The following is a 22,879-nucleotide window of genomic DNA, read 5'->3' as shown; positions in this document are numbered from 1 at the left end:
GTTAGCTGGATTTTCTTGGCTTTTGTGTTGTCTTATATATGAGATCCGAAAAAGACAGTGAATCAGGATGATGGGGCCAGACCCGTAAAGTATTATAGAGGTTACTTGAAAAATTGCCAATTAAAACCCTATGCTACACAGATATCTTTCAAACTGCTGAAAAAGAAACTTTTTTTTTTTTTTTCTCTATTCAAAAGAATATATGTGCCAGTGCAGACCAGCTTAGGAGTTTTATTTCGTTAGGTTGCAAATCAGGTTGCTAGTTTCATCTTCCAGCTTCTATCCTCTGTTTTATATTCCTTTTTGCTCTTTTCAGTTCTCTCTCTCACAATTTGTCTTTCAAAACTCCCATCTGATTCTTGTCCCTTTTAATTTTCTTCTTCCTGTTTGCCCTTCAACAAAGCACATTGCAGAGTCATCTGCTACCGTGCTGAACTGCTATTTCAAAAAGCTGCGCTTTCTTTTTTCACCTGGACCAATGCCACATTTGGTGGAGAGGGCAGGAGCCTGCCAGAGCACATGTTTAAGAAATACTTACTGCATTAGAAATGAAGGAGAAAAGTAGAAGACAGTGCTGTTCTCTATACATGGGCCTTATTTCATTTTGGTGTTGTTTTTTGTTATGTTTTTGTTTTGTTTTGTTTTGTTTTTTTTTGTAGTCTGGTTTTGTGTAATTTCTATGACCATAAAAGAGTAAAGAGAAAGTTCAGTTTGAACTCTTTAATACCTTTTCTAGTATGCTCACAACAATGAATGCATAAGTTTTTAGAGTGTAGGACTTGTGTCTGCTTCAAATTTTTTCTAGTGTGGTGTGGTATGTTCCTGCAGCAAATTAGCTGGGCAACAGTTGGCTGTGTGTGTTTGCACATGGTCCTGCATTACTAGAATCTGATCTTGCCGACTTTAATGGGGGTCTTATACTCAGTATTGCATGTTCCCTTATTAAAGACCAAGATTCAGTTGTTATAATTGAATGGATACTGGTATTGTTGCCTTGCTGTTTGAATAATCTAGCCTTGAATAAGAAATACAGTATTTATAGAAAGGAGGCAACTTACTTTTGGTATTGAAAAATGGCTAATGAGAAGGAATTATATATTAGATATCTACAAGAGTTTCCAAGAATTTTCTATTAAACGGCAATTATTAAATGCTTCAAGTTTATTTTGAAGCCCTCACTTCAAGCTGTTCCAGGCAAGCAGACTTTCTCTTTTGCAGAACCAGTTGCAATTGGGAAATTACTCTGTGCATAGAAGTCTACTTACAAGGGCCAAAATGAACAAAAATGAAAAAGCTACACAAAGTCAAAACCTCTGCATTTAGTAATACACAGAAAGCCAGAGAACTAAAGTACATTTAGGACCATTTTGCAAACATGCATGACAGCAACTTTATGCACCTGGGAACCCCTTGAACTGTATGCAACTACTCAAATTTTGAGTTTAATAACACTTCTGAGTTACTTTTTAGCATGCAAATAACATGTTTGTAATACTGTACCTTGTAGAGTTATTTTTATAATGGATTAAAATGTCTTTATTGCGTTGTACCCCTATTAGAGAAATTACTTTCACAAGGTACAAGTTCTGTGTCGTGTAGTATTGTAAGGAAATCTTTGTAATTTATCTTCTTGGATCGCTGTACAAGGAGATAAAGAAGATAAATTATAAGCTTCAAAAATATTGGCTTTGTGCGTAACTAATCGCATTTATTATGTACATTCATTTTCTTTGCGTTCATTATTTCTATTCAGAAAGCATTTGTGGCGGGAAAATTATGCGAAGTAGAGTGTCCTAGAAAGATAGAATTTCTTAAAAAAAAGAAAAGAAGCCTCTGTGCAATAGTCTTCCGTAATAATGTTTAGTAACTTCAGTGTTAAAGAATACAGTGAGGCGTTTCAGATGGTGTGCTCACAGCAGGCAGGGTTGGGTTGCGGTTGTGCTGCAGCGCCACCTAGTGCTCCCGTGGGCTGAAGGAACTTCTTCGCTGCTGCTGCTAAGGAGGGGGAAAGAAAGAAAGAAGAAAAAAAAAAAGGGGGAGGGGGGGAAGTTTGGTATCACATGCACAGAGCTTTGGAGCATCAATAGCAATTTGCAAGGTTTTTTTCAATGTTTATCTGAAAAAAATTTGTTACTAATGCGTCAAATTTAGCATAATAAGACTTACAAAATAAAATGCTTGATCTTGCAATGGTAGAGCTGATATAGAGTCCTTAGGGAAATATGTGTACGTTTATGTATATACTTTTATTTATAAATATTTATACTGGTACTCCCTTGAAACGTTCAGTTTTTGCAGAGCTTTCTATGAGGAAAAATAGCAGCTTGGCAATGCTGCTAATGGGAGTCAGTGTTTAACTTAAGGGTGTCCCTGAAGATGGAGATACCTATAACCCCAAAGTTTCTCCTTAGATACAAAATTACAGCTTCTTCAGGTCTGCATGGGTCACTTGATAAATTAATATTTTAATTGCTTTTAACCATCATTTTAATTTTGTTTACACAATGCAAGTTAGCATGATCACACTCACTGTATACTTGATATAATGCAGATCAGACAGGCACAATGTGACTTGTACTGAAGTGCAAAATAAACTGGTAGCAAAATTAGGAGTTTTTTCACGTTATTTCAGTTCCACCAATCCACAAGACCACTGCTGTTATCATCCTCTCACTCTCTTGGGCAGTTCCGAAGGCAACCTCTCTTTCTGTTATAGCATGGTTCTTCTAATGTTTGTTTTTTGTTTTTTTTTTTTTTGTTTTTTTTTTGTTTTTTTTTTACACTTCAGAATTTATTTTAATCAAAATGTGCTTTTGGATTGTGCATTAAGCATTATTATAAAATAAGCTTCCTAGAAGAGGTGCAGATGTCAATATAGCAATAGCCAGAAAATGTAATGTATCCAGTGTGATAAATTTTAGCATGAGAAATGCCCTTATGCATTAACTAGACTAATGAATTTTATTTAATTATCTTTGATAAGTTAATGACCATCTAAATATCTAACATCTATATATGTTTCTAAATAGAAACATGATAAGATCTGTTTATCCAAATTTACTCATGTTTATATTTACTGAAAAAAAAACAAAACAAAACCAGTGAAAAAGATGTAAAATAGGCTGAACTTGAAGTTCAAAAAGAGGCTGATTATATGAGCCGGTGTGGATCCTCAAAAGAATCTGTGCTCTGTTTTAAAAATCCCTGTGTGCTTTCCCTTCTTTTTTTTTTCTTCTATGAAGTTCTGTAAGAATTATTCACACCCAACACATACAGCTGTGCACATCAAACCTTAGTAAGAAGCAATGTGAAATATGAAAAAAATAGTGTACTGATTTTATGTGTGGGATGAATAAGGGGCTGACAGTCCATTGAAGCAGTGATAAGACCAAGATTTTTCTATGCTGCTTTTCCCCTAAGCTTGTTTTCTTTCTATTGCTTTGGAACAATATGTGCATTCATTTAACTATGGAATAAAACTGGTCTTTTGCACAGTTTCATTTTGCTGCAACTCAGATGTACTGAAAGAACAGCTGAATAACTTGATATTGAAAACTTAAAGGTCATGAATATTGGATGTAACAGCTGTTTCCATTAGAAAAAATTGAATGATGTAATCCCATTGCCTAGAAATGTCTGGAATGTGACAATCAGTCACTTGGAATAGGAGAAGGAAAACCAGTTTTAACCAGTCTTTCATTTCCTAGGGAAGACCATGTTTAGAGTTTTGCATGATTAAACCCTTCAGGGCAAAAGCTAAAACTGTCATTTGTCTAGCTATTTATTCTCTATGAAACATTAGAAATTCAATTTAGAAAAAGAATTCCTCTGCAGTGGCCTTACTCAGCTTTTGGCTTTTCAAGAGGATGATGGAATGTTATAACTGAGAAGTCTGGCTCCACTTAGAGTCTTTCAATTACTATATATGTATATGAATATGTCAACTCATACTTTTTAATGATAACACATTGAGAATTTTTTTAATAGGATATTAAGCTTGAAAAGTGTGGGTGAAATCTGCACTTTCATCTGTTCTCGGTGCACTTGTTTGCTAGAATAAATAGGAAGCCGACATGTGCACCCCAAAAAGGCACATTTAATTCCTTATTCTCTGAAAGAAAGAATTTGAAAATGTAGGGAGAAACCGATTAAACCTTCAGTCTCTGGTGTGTGCAAATGGAAGATATGCTGCAACAAAGGGATACATAATACATATGCAATGAAAAAAATGATTCTCGATGATTCTCAGTTTAAATGCCAGTAATGAAAATGCCAAAGGCAGTATTCACTGACGTTTTATTATCAAAAGGAGAGGTTAATGTCTGTACTACTCTGTGCCTCACATAGGTGCATTTCTTCACATATTTTTCTCTGAAGACATTACATAATGCAAATACATGCAGTGGGACTAGCACTTGGGACAGATTTGTTGTTAAACTTCATTTTTAAATTAAATTATGGTTATATACAGACTGCAAAAACTGTCATGTTAGAATTAATCTGGTTTGCTTTTGATCTTTTTGTTGCTTCTAACTGATGAGTTTTCTGGTTTTGTTTATAATGACTTAGAAGAGTGCTTAGGGAAAATTTTAGGGGAAATTTTGAAAATATCAGTTAATTGAAACTTCATTGAGTTTGAATATCGCCACTCTTGTATTTAGACTTGGTTATATACCTATAAGAGAAAACCATCCTATTCGGGTATCTTCAACCTCTCAAATTGAATTTTATCTAAGAAGCTGCAGAACAACATAGTATCAGGCATCTGACACTTGTTTGATAGCCTTCTTGGATTATTGTGCGTAAGTCTTTGATGTGCTCCATGTATAGCTACACTTGTATGAATTAGTAAATACCAAGTAGAAAAAAGATCTGAATGTTGGTCTCTTGCATCCTACTTGAGAAGCACAGGAAGATTAAGAAGGTTGTAAATCAATTTTTTGAATCATGCACACTGAGTCATTTATACAAACTGGATCTCACAGAGAGAAAGTTCTGCTTTTTAGAAACTTTTCCAATTGAATTGTACACAGATTTCTTTGCAAAATTTTGATTTAAATTAATATTTTTTCAGTGATGATTTATTTTACTGGAAAAATTGAAACTAGCTTACCTCACGTTAGCCTGTTCTGTTTGCCAAACTCATAAAAGTGGTGTTACAAGTTTGAAATGAGAACCCTTTCATATCTTATTTCTGATTTATTGTTGTGACCCTCCCTAAAATTGTCATTATTAACAAATAACGCCCCACGCCCCAATTGTATTTTAGAGTGTATGTCAACCCATGAGTGATGGAACTGATCATGGGTGTCGCTTCATTGAGCATTTACATTTTACTTAACCCTTCTCAAAGTATTCATATTTCAGGGAAAACATATGACTCACTCATTAATTCTACCCCTGAGTTGTTTCTCTTACTGCCTTCTCTCTTTCACATCTCCAGAATAATTTCCTGAAAATGAGTCCCATTGTGCAGAGCTACTAGTAATAAAGATCTTTCAAAACATTTACGATGAAGCCATCCAGCTCTGCTGAATTATCCTCCTACTATGTAGTGTTTGTTTATTGATAAGTCAGCTCATGTATATTATTCTGCTTATATTTCTCTCACTATGTATTTATTCATGATCTTTATGGTTTTTCTGATTAGGATGGCAGTCCATTTCCAACTCAACAGCAGACTACATGCCTTTTGTACCCAACCTAACTCCTCTATAGCTCCCTCCTGGAAAAGAGAGTGCAATAAGCAACTAAAATACTGGCTAGTAATGGAAACTACATGCTCAGATGTGTTTCTTGGAGTTACCTAGTATTCAACAGGAAATGGATTTCCTGCTATTAGGCAGGTATGAATCAAGTTTCAAAAACAGAACTGAGGTCCCGATCCTCAGTTATACTATCTCAGCATTTTACAAGTTAAGCCCCAAAACAGAGGAAGCCCTTGCTGATTATTCATAGTGGTGTGGTTTCAGTTGGGATAGAGTTAAATTTTATTACAAGATGTTGGTGTAGTGCTATATTTTGGATTTGGGATGAGAAATAGTGTTGATAGAATAGAACACCGGTGTTTTTAGTTGTTGCAAGGTAGTCAAGGCCTTTTTTGCTCCTCACACTGCTCCACCAGTGAGCAGGCTTGGGGTGCAAGACATTAGGAGGAGACATGGCCAGGACAGCTGACCCAAACTGACCACAGGGATATTCCGTACCATATGACATCATGCTGAGTATATAAAGTTGGGGAGGAAGGAGGGGACATTCAGAGTTATGGCATTTGTCTTCCCAAGTCACTGTTATGTGTGATGGAGCCCTGCTTTCCTGGAGATGGCTGAACACCCGCCTGCCCATGGGAAGCAGGGAATAAATTCCTTATTTTGCTTTTCTTGTGTGTGTGGCTTTTGCTTGACTTATTAAACTGTGTTTATCTCAGCCCATGAGTTTTCTCACTTCTACTTTTCCAATTCTCTCCCCAATCCCAACTGGGGGGAGTGAGCCAGTCTGCACAGTCCAATCTGCTGACTGGGGTTAAATCACGACACTTAGCATCTCAAGGTATCGTGTCATTGTTGCATATACATGAAAGGAAGGTTTTAATTTGCCTTGGAAAATCTATTTCATATTGTAAAAAGGATATAAACCTACTCTAGCCTGTGTATCTACCTGTTTCAGTACTAGCACTTGATGAAAAGTGTATTTTTCCTGTGAAAGATATAATATTTCTGAATCAGAATTGTTTGAAACTGGAATTGAAATAATTGCAACTGAAATAATTTGCAATAATTTTGAGCTGTGATTTTTTTAAAAATTTGGACAGAAAGATTCATATAATATTGTGCTAAATTACTTGAGTGAAGCCAAGTAATGCAGTGTGGAATATAATCTTTGAGCACAGAGCAAGCAACTGTGGCCAAACCTGGAAATGCTGCTTCAGTCAAGATCAAGGGAGCAGTTTCATTGTGATTAGTGATGTGTAGAAGTTTCTAAATAATTTGCAAAAGCGGCAACTTTTCTTAGTGGGGATTTTTGTTTTGTTTTTTTTGGGGGGGGTAGGGGGATAGGTTCCCCCATCATTTACTCTAATACAAACATCTCTCTTTTTGTACTGTTTCTGATTGTGGTGCTTTCAGAAAAGCTTGCGTTGTTGTGTGTGCACACAATCTGGCTGACCACTATAGCTCTAATCTGGGGCGGTCGGAGGAGCTGTTTGTCATGGTTCCATCTGTGGGGTTGGATCTGCTGCTATTGGAAGTATGAGGATGGGTGGGAATAAGAAAGCTGATCCATGAACAGAAACGAAGAAAGGAGGGGGGTGGAATGAGAATGAACACCGAATGAGGGCGTGGAGGTATGACTGAGCCTTTTGACATGACTTTGAAATACTTAGACGGCCAGAGAATTCAGAAAGAATGCAGGGCCAACGAGGGGTTGCCAAAGGCCTGTACAGAAGAGGGAGCCCTTTTCAAGATAACCGAGGAGAAACTAAAAGATATTGTTAAAGTCCAGCTATAGTAAGTCCAGCTTGTAAGTGATTTTCTCTTCCCATTCAGAATGAATAAGTAATTATTACAAATGTATTACAAAAGTAACAGTCTCTGTTTTGCAAGTGATGAATCACTCCATTGGGGAAGTCATAACTTCCTATTAATACATTTGTTCCAAGCATATGATCTACCAGGTCCTAAAATAATTCTAAGCTTCCTAATATTAACCCAGTAAATATTTCCATTCCCTTTGAAGCTTAAAAACGAAAATTAAAGTAAATTGGGGGTCAGATATTTTATGCTGTGAATTAGAGGGTCTCTCCTGTCCGAGATCGGCTTTACAGGATTACCAACTGACTGATATTATACTAGATTCCGTCCTGTCATAATGCCATAAACATTCTGCTGGAACTTAGGTCAGTGCTTAAAATAACCTTGCTAATTGCAAGTCTACAAGTGTCGGCTGAAATTTCAGTTAGCCGCCATACAGCACGTCTGAATGCTGAGAAATCACTACTGTAGCTCAGAACGTGCAAGGGAAGAGCAGACAGGCCTAAACTTGATCTGCACAATAACACAGGTAGAGGCAGCAGACTATTTGCTATATTTCACGCAAAACAAAAGCTGTTGACTCTGAACTGAAGATGGATTGGGTTACAGATCATCTATGGCTTACTTGTCTGTCTTTTAAACAGACACTTATTTTCTGAATTGCTGGCTGCATATAACTCCTTTAGCTGAGGAAAGGAAATGGGACAGTTTTTTTTTTTACAAAGCTAATACCTGAAAACACTCTTTCCAGTACAAATGAGGTAAGACACCATTAAATTGAAATATTTTACAAAATGCTAGAAATGTCTAAAGCAATAAATGATCAGTTTGCAAACTTTTTAATCAATGAAAGCAATTTTTTTTTTTTATTCAGCTGGTTTTCAACTTCTTTAGAAGTATTGCATCACCTAAATGTGTTTAATTTGAAATAATACATTGTATTTCCTGTCTACTGTAAATCTAACTTGCAAAATTGACAGATCTTTTTCCCTGTGGATGTAGTTTTCTGAATATTGAGAAAAGCTTGTTCAGACTTTTTCAATCCCTGTTCTACATGTTTCTGCAATTACAATTTTAGGCTTAAGCAATTAAAATCTTTCACTTTTGAAGGTAAAAAAGATGTTTGTCTTGTAAAGCTCTTAGTCCTGTGTTTCGATGGGGAGATTATAGCTTTTTTGTGTGTGTTGAGGTGAAACTTAATGCTCAATCTTTGTTCCCTGAGACATTACTCGGCTAACTTTTTATAGGTCGCAGTATAATTAGAAATAGACACTGTAAGATTATAATTACATTACTTTGGCTAAAACTTTGACCTACATTGTGAAGAGATGTGTTTAGTAAAGGCTCAGGAAACAAACAGAATGAAAATAACGTAAGTAATAGAGAACATGGAACTTCATTGTTTTTGCTATCTTACTACTGGAAACAATACATTCTGTAGCTCTTCACAGGGAGACTGAATATGACACGAACACTCTGATGCTTACCACAGTTGCATTATTTTAGGAGGCGACTTTCAAAATATTCTGTGAGCTGTACCCTTTCCAAAGGCCCTTAGTTTTATTTTTGTTCTCAGCTCACAAAGTTGTGTGTGTGCCATGTCCTGAGGAATATGCTCAGACTGCTCAAAAGCATCTGTTCTCTCTGCAAAATTATTCATTCTTTTGAAATTGTATCTACAGAAAAAGTTCAGGAATTTTTTTTGGCTAGCCAAGACTATTTTCTTCCAAGATTTGCATTGGATTAAGACGATATAGCCTTTGACTTCCCTGAAGCAAAAGTTGGCACTGGGTGGAAAATTGTTGACTGATGTATAGTTTGTACAAGGTGCCAGAAGAATAGGAAATCAACCATAGATTGTAGGGAGGAATTTCTCATTGACTTTTAAAACGTTTTTACTTTTGCTCTTAAGCTGTCCATGCATCAGTGGCCAACTGCTCTTGTTTAGACTTTGCTGGCTAAGCAACTTAGAACCTTCATCTCTATAATAGCAGTCATTGCTGTATTTTTCTCCAAAGTGCTATTTGTGACTGTTTCATTTAAAGCTCAGAAACATCAAGGAATGGAAAATTCTGTTACAGCTATATGTGCTTATTACATAAATATTATAGCTGCATTTCTCATCCTTTTCTGAATGCTGTTTCAGATATTGAAAAGTAAAGTAGGAATATAAATTATTTCTGCTCCATATAAGAAACACTAGAAAGATCTTTTTGGTCTTCCATGGGTATGTCTGTGTTACCATTTCAGTTTGGGTTGAGAGCATGATTTTGAAGTGAATCAGTTGTCTAGTGCCATTCAACACTCTTGGGTTCATGCTCGAGAGCTGTCTCCCTGTTTGCAAACTGCTTGCTATTACAGTTTTTGCCAATTAGGGGTTTATTTTTTAATTTGTTTTCTCAAACCTGTTGTCTCTATGTTTCATTTTTTGCTCACATCTGTAGAGATATGTCTTTTGAATTCCATCTGATTTGATTGTTCTTGTGCAAGTAGGTTTTGCATTTAATGTATATGTGACTGCCTTGAATGAGTCAGAGATAAACTTAGATGATATAGTATTTACCCTTCCCATATCTATTGCTTGTGAAGAACTTTCTCAGAAATTAGTATTTTTGCTGGTTTACTTTGTTTTTGCAATATGCTCACCTCAGAGACAAGATCAGAAAATGTAGAGTCAAATTCAGTTTTGGTTATTACCTGAATTTTATTTCAAGTCTGCAAAACAGTTTTCATACTGTATTTTCTATGAATTCAAGTTGAAAATATCTTCAGGAGAGTTTTTTTGATTTATTTTGATGCTCCCAAACTCATTTGAAACTCTAAAAGACATAACGAAGTATAAAAGTAATGGTAGGTTTTAGAAATTCTTCACGCTGTGAGCTTCAAAAGAAGGTATGGCTAATGTTTTGCAAAAGGATCATTACAATGAGTAATTCTGTCATCCTTCGTGCTCATGCTTCAATCTCAGAGTGAGAGGCTGCTCTATTTCTTTTGACCTGTGGCCTCCCCCAGCCCTTTATTAAGAGAGCCAAACAGTCGGTATGGGTTTCTTCCTGCTGGAAGTTAATTTATAGTAATGGGTAAGAGGAGCCATAATGTTCTACTTAACATGTTAATATTTGGTTAAAGTATTTTTACAGGGCAGGATATTGAACCATAGGCAGTGCTAGAATTTTAAGAGAATGGATGTAGAGTGGATATATATATTCGGTTTGACAGGCTTACTCTTATCAACGCTATTTCAAGAATTTCTCAGCTGACCAGGTCTCTTATTGGCTCAGTGTGACTCAGTTTCTCTTAAAACTCTTGATGAAGTGCTGAAAATTCTCTGTGAGAATTCAATATTTAAGAGTGCAATAAATTCACTCAATATTTAAGAGTGCAATAAAAATGAAAAGATTATTTAAAAATACCAATACTCCTTCTGTTTTACTCAAACTTGCCAGTTATTATGCCAGGATCAGCTGATATCCTACTGTAACTTGTCAAGAAACAGAAAACAGTTGCAGTTTTTGCTTTTTCTACAGCTTAATGGTTTTGCTGTTTTGGTAGAGGATGACCTGCATAGAAATATACTGTACAGTTGAAATGTGTTGAAGATATAAAAGCTACAGAATCCCCTAAGAATGTAGGCTTTCAGGGTCTACGGGAGTGTGTGTTTCTTGTTATCAGTTCCAGACTAGAAATCACAGTTTTGAGGTCAGGGCTGCTGCAAGCATTTTTTTTTTCCCCAAGATTGTTGTGCAGTAATGCTGTCTTTAGCCTACCAGAGTTAGACGGTCCCTCATTGTCCATGGGCATTTTATATTCTCTGGGCAAGAGGTGGAGATTTAGTCTGGCAGCCTCTGCTAGGCAGAGTGAGTCAGGCTTTGGCAGGGATACTGGCTCAAGTGTGACACCACCAGAGTACAGTTACTGTATTTCCAGGGTCATGTCCAGCCCAGTGACAGTAGGGTCACCTTATCGCTGAGGAAAGCTTGTGAACAAAGCTAGGTCTCTCCAGATCCAGCTCAGATGTTCCAAGAAGAATATGGAAATCTGAATGCTAGCAATTTTATGTGCTTCTTACCTTTTCTTCTCGTGTGTCTATACTTCAGGCTGCCACAGGGATCCTATGCTGTTTCTTGTGAATCTTATTATCTGAGAAAGATGAAAGATTTGACTTTGTGTAAATTCAGGATTCAATTCAAGGCTAAACTGATGATGACTATTTTTGTAGGAGGTAAAAATATATACAAGCAAATAAAATACACAAATATGTATTTGAAGCTTGAAGTCACTTTGGTTCTTTAACTTCCATGCAGACAAGCTCAGCTATTGAATTTCAAAGGGTTAGTTTACAAGCCCAGGCATGGCAACAACCTTTCTTTTTCTCACAGTGGTAAGAGTTACACTCATCACTGAAAGTTGCAGTCTAGACAAAGATAATTTAAAACTTATCTCTGTATAGCAAGAAAATAAAAAGGCACATAAAGAAATCCAAGGCTTTTCATAGATAAACCCATTCTTTTCTGTGTCAGCATAAGAAACAGTTTATCTCAACCGAAAACACAAATCATGCTGTCTTGCTTTCTTAAAGATATGAACAACACTGACTATGAAGTGCTTTATAAATCAGGGATCTTATTCCAGTTAGCAACATGTAATAAATACATTTGCCTCTATATAAATATGTGTATATATAAATGAATAAATATTTAAATAAACACTGCTCATTTCCTGCTTCTTTCAAAGCACTTCAGTCCTGCTGTGTAGTGCACGAGTACTTTCTCAAGCAGCATCAACATCTTAACAGCCATTAAGTCTGTCAGTGCTTTGCACTGGAAAGTTCTCTTGTAAAGCTAAACCCAGCACTATTAGGAGAATTATGCTGCTGGAGCACAAGCTGCCTTCTCAGAGATGTCACACTGGAATATGCTATATATGAATATACTGTTGGGATGTGCTCTACAGTCTCGTAACACGTTTCTAAATTACAATTACAGCACATTCAAGTAGTGCTATCTATAATATTATGTCTAATTTTAAAATTAAATATTTAGTTCTAAATACAGTATTAAAATGCTAATGTCTGGCACTCTCAATCTGATAAGCAGCCAGAACAAGCATCTATTATTAATGACACTGAATTTTAGGTTCCTTAGAGCCAATTTAATTGGAAATAGGTGCTTCATTGTGTCTATTGGATATGGCATATTTTACTAGATTATGTTAGAAATGTTTGTGATTAAAATACTGCATATATGGTATCTGAGTTCTAGATAATTTGCTATTTATAGAGTATCCTCTTTACATCAAAATAAAAAAATGAAGGATATTATGGACATGGGTTTGTTTGAAAAGAAGATACCTACCATACATGAACATTTAAAAATATGTCTGTATTAACCAAGAGCCACATGTGGGATGACAGGGAGATCTGGAAATAACCAGACAGTACAAACTACTAGATAATGAATCTTAATTCATTTTATATGAGAAGTCTCATGTAAGCATTTTGACACTTACCAAAATCCAATTAAAGTAGTTTGGATGGTTCAGTTAATTTTCGATGTCAAGCCGGTTGTATAATTCCAGGTTCCCAATTCAGTCTCCACTATGTTCCTTCTCGAAAAAAACCATATTCTTCTTTCTCTGGATGCAAATTAAGGTTTTTGTTTAGTTTTGTCTTTATTACATTTGAGGTCAAAAATTGCAGGAACATTCTCTGTGGCCTGTGTTGTACCTATCACAAATCAATTAGGAATGATTTCAAACATATTGTCTAATTTGGAATCATAATCCAGAGTTTGATTTGTGTGCTAGGAGAGCTCTTTCCACATGTAAATAAACAAAAAAATTCTACATTTTAGATCTCTTTAAGATGCAATCTTTTAAAATTTTTTTCTAAAATTTGTTCTTTTATGTCTTCGTTCACTTAAGACTAAGTTTGTCAAATAGTAATTTAAGCTTTCTACCAATCTTTCAAATTGTTCTTACAGGATATAGCAAAATTAGGTGTGTTTATTTGTTTGCTTGTTTGTTTGCTTGGTTTTTTTTTTAACTAGTACTGATAAATATTCTGATTCTTGTAAGACAGTGAGTGATATCCAGTGTGGAACAGGCCTCCTGGTACGCTGGGTAGGTGGTAGCTGTTTCAGACTACTGGAAGTGCCTCCACATGCTTGGAGTGCTTTGTAATTGTTAGTAACTTACTGGAGGATCTACAAGAGCTTTCCAGCTGACTTGAACACTTGTCATTCTGGAGAGAGGACAGGAAGGTCAGGAACTGCAAGCAGCACACAAGATAGACTGTAAAGCTTCTTTTCCATGTTTCCAAATGAAGCAAAAAAATCTCAGTGATCCCCGTGAGGTTCATGGATTATATGTTAGCTTTCGTTGAACAACATAAAAGGGAACATCAGTGCTAATGAAGCAAAGTCTACTAATAAGGAATTAGAGAGTTTGTGTCCTTTTTGCTGTCCTCAACAATGACTATGGCAGAAGCTCTTTGAGGCTTAGCTGCTCTGATATAAAACAACCACTTGAAAACTTCCTATCATGCTATCAATTTTCATTATAGAAAACTTGGCACAAGTGGTAGTTCTTCTGCCCGTTCCAGAAAAGAGAGGAGAGCACAGTCACCATATTGAGCATTTAACATGAGAGTAAAGAGTCTCACCATCTTTCACCAAACTCTCTTATATCCACTAAGCTTTAGTCAGAGAGTGAATGAGGTTAGCATTCTTTGGCTAGAGCTACTCAAAACATTTTGATTAAAATTATTCTCTCATGTTCTGCATGTCTATGCAAAAGGACTGAATTTTTCTCCTGTGTGAACTTGCAGTTCCTTTTCTTTATTTATTTTGATGTCTTGTATTTCAGTAGTTCATTGTTGCCTAAATTACTTCGTGCAGTTTATGTGGGGTTACACTTGATTTGAAACTTCATTATTTCAAGAATGAGACTTCTTTTTCTCCAAGAAATTTTTCTCTTTCATCTGAACTCTCTTCTTCAAGAGCAGCTGATCTCCACCAAAGACCCTAATTAAGCCTATTGAGTTTAGTGAGAACAAGAGCCTTTCTGAAGAAGTCTATAAACTGAAAAATCTTTTAAGAGAAATGCACCTACTTTCTTGTATAAACAATAAAGGGATTGGCTCATCAGAAAACAGAGCTCAGACAACAAAGATCCTACAGCCCTGGAGAAGGCTTAAAGAATACTTGAAATCTTCTTGTTCTGTATCAAAAGTAATTCCAAATCTTCTTCAAACTAAAAATGAGGAGAGAACAAGAGTGGGACATATTCAAAGCTGAGCTATCAGAGTAACAGTTTTGCTGTGTAAAGCTTTGAAAACTCACTGTTTTCAAAAGGCTAACCATTTTGCTGAAAAATTACTGAACTATTGGTGCATTAGCATTGAATTCTGCTAGTTATTTTATATTGTAGATCAAATTATGAAAGTTCTGATCAAATAATAGAGTGGTCTTCTTTCTGCTTCTTCATGTAGCTGACATGGTTGTTTAACGCATTAAATTTTTGTAAGTCTTGCATGAAATGATAGAAGGCGTTTCCTCATAACCAGTTAACTACTATTGAAGCTGAGGTTAAAAACTGCCTAGTTCTGGCCAGGCTACCAAGAACTGGCTGCTTTAGCTACAGCAGTGTATATATTCACCGTGCGTAAAAAGTCCTTCCATTTGCATCCTCAGTTTTCATTTGCATGTTGTAATTTAAACTTGATAGAAATGTCTTTAACTTCCATTTAGTATATATGGCTTGCAGAATGCAAGCAAGTGCTGAGTAAAAAGAGTAAAAAAATAAGAAGCAAAGGTAGTTATCTAGACAGACACAAAATATGTCCTGCATACTTCTATTATTGCAGAAAAAGTATAGAGTTGTGTGAAGATATCTATAAGGTATTTGAAGGATGTTTTAATAAGTCCTCACTCTTCCATTTCAGCAGATATGAATATGTAATATATGATGAGTATGATTAGTATAAAGCTACCTCATCATTTTTTCTCATTTCTTTGTGATCTTAAATGATCAGTGCAAGATAAATAAATGTATTATTATCGTTGTCCAATGAACAGGCATTTAAAAAATGCTTGCCGTTTTTAAAAACTGGCCTCTACTACCAGTTGCTTGACTAGGTTTTCACATGGGTTTGGGTTTTAGTATTTTTCCTTTTTTTTTGGTCAGAAATAGCTAGAATCAAAACCTGCACAGCATACCACTTATCAATAGCATCTGTCACCTTGCACAAAAAACTGCTCCAGAGTACCTGTACAACACTGTCTTCCAGGGTGCAGTACAAAAACAGATTTCAGTGAGCATAAATATGATGTTTTCTATCAAGTTTTACTTTTTTTTTACACAATACTTTTTTTCTAAATTTAAGAAGTTAGTCCATTATAAAAATCAGTATGTTTTAACACGCTTAAAGTAAGATAAATGAAAAGTTTTACAGTTATTCATTGAAGAATTTTTGTACAGTGTAATTTTAATGGGCAAAGTCTCTGAACATTGTGGGCTTGGCTGATTATGAGGTAAACAAGAATATATTTCTTATTCCTAAAGTTTCAAAGGGTTTTCAGGTCCTGACCTGAGGCACATCACACAGTGGAACCAGTGGAAGTTCAGGAATATGAAAGCATCATTGAGCTGCAGTTGGAACATCACTTCCCATGCCAAATTAATTGCCATATCCAGTTCATATGTGTGATTTCTTACACAAATGAAATTCATGTATCAATTTTACTGATATCAGAAATATCCCAGAAATGGCTAGCCCAGAATTGCTCACGTGATATTTTTTCAGTACAGTTCAGAGATGACTCATTTTACTGTCATAACTTCTGTGGTTTTCCAGTTCCATCTCAGGCCTTACAATAGAGTGTTTTTGTGCATGTCTGAAGCTTACTGGGTGGAGTGAATACTTCCTTGCATTTAAGAATCTGGCCTGTAGTGAATGCTGTGAGCAGGTCTTTTTACATTAAAGTACTGATTAAATTAAAAAGACAAAATAAACATTTGAAAGGAAAGTATCCTTCTTCTCTCCCTTCCTGTAGAAAATGTACAGGGTGGCCTAGGTTTGTGAGGCACTGCAGCTGGTCCTGGAAGTGAGCTGGAACAGCTTCCAGCAGCAACTGCCCTGCTTCTGGACAAAAGGATCCTTTTGCTTCTTCCCAGTACGTTTGATCCTTTGGCCTCAGTAATGGTCCATATGGCAAAACAAATGCAAGTTGCTGGAATCCTGAGACAGGAGCTTCACAATTAACGTTTCAGGCATTGTTACTTAGCCTGAGTGCTTACTCCCTTCTTACTCCTCTCTTACTCCCTTCTTCCCTTCTTCTTGCTCACTTTCCTTGTAGATTGATAGTCAACCAATATACTTGCACAAGAAACATTCTAATAAAACATGCCACATAAACTACTAACAAATTACTACTGAGCAGCTCTGTGTCTGTTACAATCCTAGACAAAGCATTATTCTGTCAAAGAAATGGTGATTTGACATCTCTTTCACATTTTTTTTGAAGTACAGGGATATATGAATGTAACTTACTGGTTCCTGAGATAACAGAATACAATAGAAACATGCCTACTTAGAGTTCACCAGACTGGATGTTTAATTTCAAATTTTTTTGAGAATTTTGTAATAGCAATGTTTGCACAATAGAAAGTAGATCACCTTTTCTTGCAAATGTGACACAAATGTGTCAAGAAAGTTACTATCAGTAGTATGTGTATTACCACGAGGGAGAAGCTGACTTTGAGAACAACTGTGTTTCCAAGCTGTTGGTGTCAGCAGAAGGCAGGGTCAGTGATCTTAGAGCCCTCCTGGTAGCCTCTTCCTGCTGCATTTTGTATTATTGACCTGGTACAATGTATTCATTTCCCACAGCGATACCAGCTACAGTGCTTTAGCACTTCAACTCACTTTGACAAACTTGTGACTTGCAGTGAGTCTAGAGCTTTCCATGGCAGTTGGCTTTGCTTAGTCAGACTCTGGATTTGTCATGTATTGTTATTTTGACTTAGTCGTTTACTTAAAAAAAAAAGAATACAAATTAATATGTGAGTAAAATTTTGCTTTTAAGGCTTCACCAATAATCCAAAATAGAAGAGAACAATTTTATCCTTATTATAACACTGTTAGGAGGTACATGCAGGTAGAGATGAAAAATTATTTCTCTTTCAGAAGTCAGAATGCATTTTAAAGGAAAAATACTTTCTGGAAAGCTGCAAATCTTTATTCATTTAGCAATAAAAACCCCTCTCTTTTGTGGTCTTTATATAAGCCTAAAAAGACAGTGTAGAGGGTGAGAATTTATAATTTTCAAGTACATTTTAAAAATATTTGAAAATTCTGTGGCAGATACTCCAATTTTTTTCTGAAGAGAAAAATCTGTACATTCTGATTGGAATCTATATCTTATGACAAATTAAAATGCCTTAAAAAGAAAGACTAAATAGATAGACATTTTCTTAAATCATAGATTTTGTTTTACATGTACACTAGTCAGAAGACTCAATGGCAATCCGTTTTTCCTACTGAGGCTTTACTGTGAGATCAAAGAATAGAAATCTGCAGTATAGCATCTCTGTCACTGATATTAACTCTAAAGCAACATATCGCAACCTTTCATCTTTCAGTAGTTTCATGTGCATCTTAACAGAATTTCTTAAAGAATAGTGAAAAAAAATTTTTAAAGACAGCACCAAAGCTTAATTTTCATTGATTCTCGAGGGTTTGTTTATGCACTTTTTCTTTGTCTACTGCAGTGTTTGCAGTTGAGGCTATTTTGGTTGACGTGGAAGGCTATGAGAGGCTGATGGATTCAGCAGCTGCAAATTACAGGATCAGCTGTCTGGAAGGCTGAGTGAAGTGGGCAGTTGGCAGCCAAATGGATACAGCCCCTGTAGCCTAAGAAATTCCACAGCCAGTGCTACAGGGTAGCCCGTAAGAGGATGACAAAATCTTTGCCTTAACACCACTATGAAACTACATAAAAAGAATAATGCCTAGTGGATGCCTGAGAAACAGTTGTTTTGGAAATGGTGCTTTATAAAAATCAGGCTATAACAGCTTCTGATGTGAAACTATATACTGATAAAATGGGGAAGCATTTCTATGCTTATGTTTGCAGGCTGCATATTATTACCATTGACCTGGAACTATGCATATTTAGAAATAGATGCCAATAGACAAATGTTCTTTTCTTATTACTTAAAAGTACACAGTTTATTTTATCTATTTGTTACTTCTGGTAAGAGCAACTGGCACTCATAACAGTGTTTAGGTACTATCTTGTGATATTGCTGTTCTTTATTTATAAATACAAAGTGTAAAAAGGTCATATGACAATGTTCTGCTGGTTTTGCTCTTCTAATGCTAAATCACCGACAAGGGGTAAGGAAAAATGAGGATAATGAGGCCATGTTATACCTGGTCTTGATATTCAGCCTCAGTAAAATCAGGAACTTAACATGACATTTTTGTGCTGCATTAGTTATTACAGAAAATTACTAACTTTATGGTTAGCTGTGGTAGATATAATTATTTCATTTTGCTGAATTATATGTAAATCTACATAGCAAGTACAGTAGTAAGGAAATGTTGTACTAGATAATGCCTACTGGATTTGATAACACATTGTTTCCTCTCAATATGCTGTTTTACGCCAGGCAAGTGTAAAGAAAAAATGCAATAGGCTGCAGCTTTATTAATGCTTTTCTGCTGAGGGCTAATCAGCATTAACGTTATGGGAAAAGTGATCATTTCTTCATAATCATATTCTCTTGATAAAGGGCTGGCATTAGGCTTTACACAACTGTTCTTCTGTCCTTTGTGCAGCCTTCACTTTCCCATTCATTATATGACAGTTAAAAAACAGGGAAAGGGGATATCCATTGGAGTCTAAATTCTTTTTTCCAAACTTTATATAAGATGGACTTCCCGCAAACAGGTCTAATCCATTTTATCCAGGAACATGGTCTGCAATGAAACGATATCCAATTCTTTTGACTACGGCTACAGACTCAGCCGAAACAGAAGTCACCCTCCAAAACAATGTTATGTGATGCAAAAATGTCAGCTTGTGGCTCCTCAGATGTTTTTTCAAGAAATGCCTGATAGACTGGTAGATGAGCGTGTGCTGTGCCTGCAGAGTCTGACATATCGAGGGCTGCTGCTGAACTGCCAGCTGTCACACAGGTGGTTACTGCCTGCTCAGTAGGGTTTTTGCATTGACACTACGACCCTGTGAGCACACAGTGAATCCAGCCTACTCTTGCCTGTCTTCAGACTCTGAGCACACGTGCAGGTGGACTGCACAGCACGTATGTCATATATGAATTGGACATGTTGAACTGTGCATGCATTGCAGACATTTGTCCAGGACTTCTGGACATTGAATAGCTGGAGCTATTAATAGGGGAGTTAAATCACTTCAAATCTATGCCTGGCCCTGTTGCAGATTAAATCAGACTTCCTGAATGGTTCAGTCAGGTTTTCATCTAATAGGAAGAGAAGGAAAAAAAAACCCCAAAGCAACAGCCCTAAATATCATGTCATGTCAAAATACTTACCAACAAGGAAAAAAATTAAAATCCCTTATATTCTTCCATAGAAGAATTCTTCTATTCTTCCAAGACAGTACAGTGAGAGTTCAATGCTATACTTATTCCAGGCCAGAAGGGAGAGGGAATGATGATAGTCAGAAAATGGAGCTCAGACTTTGTATGTCATGAAAAGGTATGTAGGGATTTGATTTCCTTCCTGGCTCATTCAGCCACTCAGGAAATAGCTTACTGTCTTTTGGCCACCCACTTTTTCTAAAACCTAAATCATTTAAGAACTGGTGCTTTGTCTCTGGATGACATGGTAGTCTTATATGTTGAGATTAGAGTATGTGACCTTCACTTGGATATGGACGAGGTCAGCCTTAGGTTCTCTCCATGTTACTGTCAAGAGCAGTTAGTTATCTTGTTAGTACATAAAGGACTTGGCTGCTACTATGCTTGCAGTAGTTTGTAAATATTTCAGACTTTGCTTTTTGATGAAAATGAGCAATTTATAACAAGCCATTGCTTCTTTCAAACATCTGGTGGTGCTGGAATCTGCATTTTGGTACAAAATTTTCTTTGTTGTGCTTGTCTGTGCTTCAGAAATTTGAGATGCTCTGGTAGCGTAATGCTAGCTCAAGAGAAAACTTGTTTGAAGTGTGTGTCTGAACGCTTGATTTAAAGAATTATCTAGACTCATTAGCCAATATTTTCAGTACATTATCTAACAATTGTCAGAAGACACTTCCTCATTGTTAATACTTTGTTGTGGCTCCATGTTTTCAACCTATCTGAGAATTCTTATGGCAGTTGAATTCATCATGTAACCATGTGTGTGAAGCTGGAAAATAATGAAATCTTGTTTTCTAGGTTGACACAAACTTAAGTTCATTTGCATGAGTAGTATAACTGAAGATATATTAAGTATTTTTCTATAGATTGAGTCTAATTTACAAAGTTAGAGCTACTGGGCAACAACCTATTTTTTAATCCCTGAAATTAGAATTAAAATACTTTATGGCCAAGAGGAAAAAAACCCACAACCAACACTGGAGAAGTGAACGCAAATTCAGTGAAACTGATTGACTAAAATATTCTTTAAAACATTTGAAACAGTGTAAAAATACAGCTGTGCTTTTCAGTCAAGTTTCAGTTGTAGCTGGATAAATGAATAAGAACCTTTTCCAAAGCTTGGAAAAGATTTTGCTGTGAATTTCAGATTTGTCTGCGTGTCTGCAGAATTAGATTAGTATACTAATCTGGTGATGAGAGCGTCCATTTGCTCACCTGAAAGTGCGTAGATAATTGAAGCCCTGAGGTCTTGCAGCCCAACGTCTTGCCAGGCGAGGCTGTGTGTTTTGGACTTCCAAACATAGATGCTGGTTGTCACAACAAGGGGACTGCCCTCTCTCATAGATGCTGGTTGTCACAACAAGGGGACTGAGGATAGAGGGGAGGAGATACTGTCTCTCTCTTAGGGCAGTCGCAAAATTCCGCTATTGAAATGCCAACGTTTTGTGCTCATCTCTGGCATTTCTGAGAGCTACTCATGCAGGGGAATTGATTTAGCTGTCAGTGCTTTATTAAAATTAGTAACTACTGATAGTATGCAGCCATAATAGATTTTCAAGGGCTAATATCGTGCTATCTGTTGTACTAAAATTATTTAGTATTATCTAGGCATTTGACTTTGGTTTAATCTGTTACATACATGCGTATGTAATTACATATTCAATAATTTGGCTTTACTTTCAGACTGAAGATGTCAAATCTGAACTGATAATAATTACTGTACTGTGTCATTAATTTAGAATGAATCACCTTTACTGATTTTCCTGTTATTCTGCTGCTGCACAAAACCACAAGAGTATCATCAGAGACATACTGTTTTGATGTAATTGTCTGATAGAATTATTTCGATAGCAAATTTGAACTGAATCAAAATTGTGTTGTTTATTCTCACTTTTACTGATGTTATATATATACTACCCATTACTGAAAAAGGACATCTCTAAGGGTTTGGATTAAAATAATTTGTTTGGTTTTTTTAAATAAATGTTTGATTTAAAATATGCTGTTATGTGACTTTTAAATATATGCCACAGATGTAAGGAAAAACCCTTCTAGGATCCATCCCTATTTTTTTTTAGTATTTTAATCATATTTCCTTACTTGTTTATAATACGTAGCTTTCAAATAGAATAGTTCTAAAGCTGTGCTCTTCACTCAATGCCTAAATATTATTTAGTCTTGTGACTTGTAAAGATTGTAAAGATTTTACACTGTAGGCAGCACAGTTTAGAAATCTACAATATTAATTGTTAAATATGGAGGATACCATCCCATCAAAACCTTAGTTTTATAACCTGGGTAACGTATTTTCTTTTCTGCTTTCTCAACACAACTGTTTACAGCTTCTCTGCTTTCCCTTTTTCTCCTTCTTCACCCATCTTCTTCTGTTCAATTTTCAGTCCAGAAGAAGACTATGCAAAAGTTAGTGCCCTCTTATCACTTCAGTCAGCAATGGATCTCAGAAATAGTTTATCCGCATTGAGTCTATCTCAGACTTTTGCCCTGCTTGGCTGTAGAGGCCAGATTAGAAAGAAAATTCTCTCCAGAAGAATTTTGTTCGTGATGGCACAGATCAGATTGTTTGCATTTTAACTGGAGGGGTAGCGGGGGCTGGGGAGGAGCAGAGAGGGGAGACTGCTTGTGGCAATCTTGCAGCTTTCATTCCGATTGCTGTCTTCTAATATGTCACTGTACAGTGTTAGTTTTCTGCTTCTGATTCATGTGAT

General features: G+C 36.1%; 1 protein-coding gene across 6 annotated transcripts in view; it reads left to right on the top strand.

Annotated features, from left to right (window-relative positions):
* AKAP6 (A-kinase anchoring protein 6) overlaps positions 1-22,879 on the top strand; it is a 279,987-nt gene that overhangs the window by 61,862 nt on the left and 195,246 nt on the right. The window lies entirely within an intron of this gene.

This window comes from Calidris pugnax, unplaced genomic scaffold, assembly GCF_001431845.1.
Source record: "Calidris pugnax isolate Ruff unplaced genomic scaffold, ASM143184v1 scaffold56, whole genome shotgun sequence".
Classification (NCBI taxonomy): domain Eukaryota; kingdom Metazoa; phylum Chordata; class Aves; order Charadriiformes; family Scolopacidae; genus Calidris; species Calidris pugnax.
Note: the sequence above shows the minus strand (reverse complement) of the source record. Positions and strands in the feature narration are given on the sequence as shown.